The sequence below is a fragment of the Pseudorasbora parva genome, chromosome 5 (assembly GCF_024679245.1).
Source record: "Pseudorasbora parva isolate DD20220531a chromosome 5, ASM2467924v1, whole genome shotgun sequence".
Taxonomy (NCBI): Eukaryota; Metazoa; Chordata; class Actinopteri; order Cypriniformes; family Gobionidae; genus Pseudorasbora; species Pseudorasbora parva.
The window spans coordinates 3,552,294-3,557,293 of NC_090176.1; the positions used below are offsets into that span (position 1 = coordinate 3,552,294).

The 5,000-nt window shown below is 47.1% G+C and overlaps 4 non-coding genes across 4 annotated transcripts; all 4 read left to right on the forward strand.

Annotated features, from left to right (window-relative positions):
* Positions 1-228: 228 nt before the first annotated feature.
* On the forward strand, positions 229-301 carry trnar-ccu (transfer RNA arginine (anticodon CCU)). Its single transcript has one exon. It is a non-coding gene; the product is annotated as a tRNA-Arg (tRNA).
* Positions 302-1,483: 1,182 nt separating this feature from the next.
* Positions 1,484-1,556, forward strand: trnar-ccu (transfer RNA arginine (anticodon CCU)). The gene has a single exon. It is a non-coding gene; the product is annotated as a tRNA-Arg (tRNA).
* A 1,428-nt stretch (positions 1,557-2,984) lies between these two features.
* On the forward strand, positions 2,985-3,057 carry trnar-ccu (transfer RNA arginine (anticodon CCU)). Its single transcript has one exon. It is a non-coding gene; the product is annotated as a tRNA-Arg (tRNA).
* A 1,430-nt stretch (positions 3,058-4,487) lies between these two features.
* Positions 4,488-4,560, forward strand: trnar-ccu (transfer RNA arginine (anticodon CCU)). Its single transcript has one exon. It is a non-coding gene; the product is annotated as a tRNA-Arg (tRNA).
* The last annotated feature ends 440 nt before the right edge of the window (positions 4,561-5,000 follow it).

Sequence of the window (5,000 nt, forward strand, 5' to 3'; positions counted from 1 at the left end):
AGTAGTCGCTTGTTGAGAACTCTTTGTGTGTAGGACCTGTTTAAATGCCTCATTGACTGAGCCACCTGAATGAGATGGAGAATTAGAAGAGCAAGCGAGTCATACCCCAGTGGCCTGTCGAAGTAGCCGCTCAGTGGATAACTTTGTGTGCTGGCCATGTGTAAATGCCAAGCCTTTTGTTGCCACTGAAGCAGAGGTAATGGGGCACACGAGAGATGGGCTTTAACAGCCCCAGTGGCCTAATGGATAAGGCACTGGCCTCCTAAGCCAGGGATTGTGGGTTCGAGTCCCATCTGGGGTGGGTTTACAGCAGAGTGGCGCAGCGGAAGCGTGCTGGGCCCATAACCCAGAGGTCGATGGATCGAAACCATCCTCTGCTAAGACCACTTTACTTATTTACGTGTCTTGTTCCTATTTGAAGAAGAGCTAATGCACTTCTATTCTGAAGCCATAATCATTTTCACCAGATATCATCTGTGACTGAGGACCACTTTGTGTGTGCCTAAACGCAAGTCCTATTGAAAACACCTGTGAATTGGAGCTCTTCTATGGCGAGCAGAGTGGCCCGGTGGCCTGGTAAATGAATTGTTCATCTGGATTACTTTGTGTGCTGGCCTTGATTAAATACCAAGCCTATTGTTGTCAAGGAATCAGCAGTAAATGGGGCATACAAGGGCTTATTTTTTACAGCCTCAGTGTCCTAATGGATAAGTCACTGGCCTCCTATGCCAATGTTTGTGGGTTCGAGTCCTGTCTAGGGTGGTTTTCAGCAGAGTGGCGCAGCGGAAGCGTGCTGGGCCCATAACCCAGAGGTCGATGGATCGAAACCATCCTCTGCTAAGACTTTCTTTTTTTTTTTACTTATATAATGCTCTGTTCCTTGCTGAAGAAAAGCTGCCTCTGCTCAAAGCTAAAAACCCTTTGTTGCTTTCACCTGATCTCATTAATGACTTTTCTGGCAGAGTTAATTCATGTGTTACTTCATGTGCACTTCATGTGTGCCTAAACGCAAGTCATTTTGAAAACACCTGTGAATGGGAGCTTTTCTATAACAAGCAGAGTGGCGCAGCGGAAGCGTGCTGGGCCCATAACCCAGAGGTCGATGGATCGAAACCATCCTCTGCTAAGGCTTCTTCTCTTATTTACATGCTTTATCCCAAATTAAGAGCAACTTCCACAACCCGCTTGTGAAAACCTGGAGCCTCTTGGTCCTGGAACTATAACAATACTGCACAATGTTCTGGAAAGCTGGTGTAGTAGTCGCTTGTTGAGAAATCTTTGTGTGTAGGACCTGTTTAAATGCCTCATTAACTGAGCCACCTGAATGAGATGGAGAATTAGAAGAGCAAGCGAGTCATACCCCAGTGGCCTGTCGAAGCAGCCGCTCAGTGGATCACTTTGTGTGCTGGCCATGTGTAAATGCCAAGCCTTTTGTTGTCACTGAAGCAGAAGTAATGGGGCACACGAGAGATGGGCTTTAACAGCCCCAGTGGCCTAATGGATAAGGCACTGGCCTCCTAAGCCAGGGATTGTGGGTTCGAGTCCCATCTGGGGTGGGTTTACAGCAGAGTGGCGCAGCGGAAGCATGCTGGGCCCATAACCCAGAGGTCGATGGATCGAAACCATCCTCTGCTAAGACCACTTTACTTATTTACGTGTCTTGCTCCTATTTGAAGAAGAGCTAATGCACTTCTATTCTGAAGCCATAATCATTTTCACCAGATATCATCTGTGACTGAGGACCACTTTGTGTGTGCCTAAACGCAAGTCCTATTGAAAACACCTGTGAATTGGAGCTCTTCTATGGCGAGCAGAGTGGCCCGGTGGCCTGGTAAATGAATTGTTCATCTGGATTACTTTTTGTGCTGGCCTTGATTAAATACCAAGCCTATTGTTGTCACGGAATCAGCAGTAAATGGGGCATACAAGGGCTTATTTTTGACAGCCCCAGTGTCCTAATGGATAAGTCACTGCCCTCCTATGCCAATTTTTGTGGGTTCGAGTCCTGTCTAGGGTGGTTTTCAGCAGAGTGGCGCAGCGGAAGCGTGCTGGGCCCATAACCCAGAGGTCGATGGATCGAAACCATCCTCTGCTAAGTCTTCTTTACTTATGCAAATTCTCTGTCCCCACTTGAAGAAAAGCTGCCACAGGTCTATGCTAAAACCCTTTGTTGTTTTCATCTGTTCTCGTTTATGACAGAGGAGCACTTGATGTGTGCCTAAACACAAGTCCTTTCCAAAGCATCTGGGAACGGCGCATGTGTCGCCAGGAGCAGAGTGGCGCAGCGGAAGCGTGCTGGGCCCATAACCCAGAGGTCGATGGATCGAAACCATCCTCTGCTAAGACTTTCTTTTTTTTTTTTTACTTATATAATGCTCTGTTCCTTGCTGAAGAAAAGCTGCCTCTGCTCAAAGCTAAAAACCCTTTGTTGCTTTCACCTGATCTCATTAATGACTTTTCTGGCAGAGGTTCATGTGTTACTTCATGTGCACTTCATGTGTGCCTAAACACAAGTCATTTTGAAAACACCTGTGAATGGGAGCTTTTCTATAACAAGCAGAGTGGCGCAGCGGAAGCGTGCTGGGCCCATAACCCAGAGGTCGATGGATCGAAACCATCCTCTGCTAAGGCTTCTTCTCTTATTTACATGCTTTATCCCAAATTAAGAGCAACTTCCACATCCCGCTTGTGAAAACCTGGAGCCTCTTGGTCCTGGAACTATAACAATACTGCACAATGTTCTGGAAAGCTGGTGTAGTAGTCGCTTGTTGAGAAATCTTTGTGTGTAGGACCTGTTTAAATGCCTCATTAACTGAGCCACCTGAATGAGATGGAGAATTAGAAGAGCAAGCGAGTCATACCCCAGTGGCCTGTCGAAGCAGCCGCTCAGTGGATCACTTTGTGTGCTGGCCATGTGTAAATGCCAAGCCTTTTGTTGTCACTGAAGCAGAAGTAATGGGGCACACGAGAGATGGGCTTTAACAGCCCCAGTGGCCTAATGGATAAGGCACTGGCCTCCTAAGCCAGGGATTGTGGGTTCGAGTCCCATCTGGGGTGGGCTTACAGCAGAGTGGCGCAGCGGAAGCGTGCTGGGCCCATAACCCAGAGGTCGATGGATCGAAACCATCCTCTGCTAAGACCACTTTACTTATTTACGTGTCTTGTTCCTATTTGAAGAAGAGCTAATGCACTTCTATTCTGAAGCCATAATCATTTTCACCAGATATCATCTGTGACTGAGGACCACTTTGTGTGTGCCTAAACGCAAGTCCTATTGAAAACACCTGTGAATTGGAGCTCTTCTATGGCGAGCAGAGTGGCCCGGTGGCCTGGTAAATGAATTGTTCATCTGGATTACTTTGTGTGCTGGCCTTGATTAAATACCAAGCCTATTGTTGTCACGGAATCAGCAGTAAATGGGGCATACAAGGGCTTATTTTTTACAGCCTCAGTGTCCTAATGGATAAGTCACTGGCCTCCTATGCCAATGTTTGTGGGTTTGAGTCCTGTCTAGGGTGGATTTCAGCAGAGTGGCGCAGCGGAAGCGTGCTGGGCCCATAACCCAGAGGTCGATGGATCGAAACCATCCTCTGCTAAGTCTTCTTTACTTATGCAAATTCTCTGTCCCCACTTGAAGAAAAGCTGCCACAGGTCTATGCTAAAACCCTTTGTTGTTTAAATCTGTTCTCGTTTATGACAGAGGAGCACTTGATGTGTGCCTAAACACAAGTCCTTTCCAAAACATCTGGGAACGGCGCATGTGTCACCAGGAGCAGAGTGGCGCAGCGGAAGCGTGCTGGGCCCATAGCCCAGAGGTCGATGGATCGAAACCATCCTCTGCTAAGACTTTCTCTTTTTTTTTTACTTATATAATGCTCTGTTCCTTGCTGAAGAAAAGCTGCCTCTGCTCAAAGCTAAAAACCCTTTGTTGCTTTCACCTGATCTCATTAATGACTTTTCTGGCAGAGGCACTTCATGTGTTACTTCATGTGCACTTCATGTGTGCCTAAACGCAAGTCATTTTGAAAACACCTGTGAATGGGAGCTTTTCTATAACAAGTAGAGTGGCGCAGCGGAAGCGTGCTGGGCCCATAACCCAGAGGTCGATGGATCGAAACCATCCTCTGCTAAGGCTTCTTCTCTTATTTACATGCTTTATCCCAAATTAAGAGCAACTTCCATATCCCGCTTGTGAAAACCTGGAGCCTCTTGGTCCTGGAACTATAACAATACTGCACAATGTTCTGGAAAGCTGGTGTAGTAGTCGCTTGTTGAGAAATCTTTGTGTGTAGGACCTGTTTAAATGCCTCATTAACTGAGCCACCTGAATGAGATGGAGAATTAGAAGAGCAAGCGAGTCATACCCCAGTGGCCTGTCGAAGCAGCCGCTCAGTGGATCACTTTGTGTGCTGGCCATGTGTAAATGCCAAGCCTTTTGTTGTCACTGAAGCAGAAGTAATGGGGCACACGAGAGATGGGCTTTAACAGCCCCAGTGGCCTAATGGATAAGGCACTGGCCTCCTAAGCCAGGGATTGTGGGTTCGAGTCCCATCTGGGGTGGGTTTACAGCAGAGTGGCGCAGCGGAAGCGTGCTGGGCCCATAACCCAGAGGTCGATGGATCGAAACCATCCTCTGCTAAGACCACTTTACTTATTTACGTGTCTTGTTCCTATTTGAAGAAGAGCTAATGCACTTCTATTCTGAAGCCATAATCATTTTCACCAGATATCATCTGTGACTGTGGACCACTTTGTGTGTGCCTAAACGCAAGTCCTATTGAAAACACCTGTGAATTGGAGCTCTTCTATGGCGAGCAGAGTGGCCCGGTGGCCTGGTAAATGAATTGTTCATCTGGATTACTTTGTGTGCTGGCCTTGATTAAATACCAAGCCTATTGTTGTCATGGAATCAGCAGTAAATGGGGCATACAAGGGCTTATTTTTTACAGCCTCAGTGTCCTAATGGATAAGTCACTGGCCTCCTATGCCAATGTTTGTGG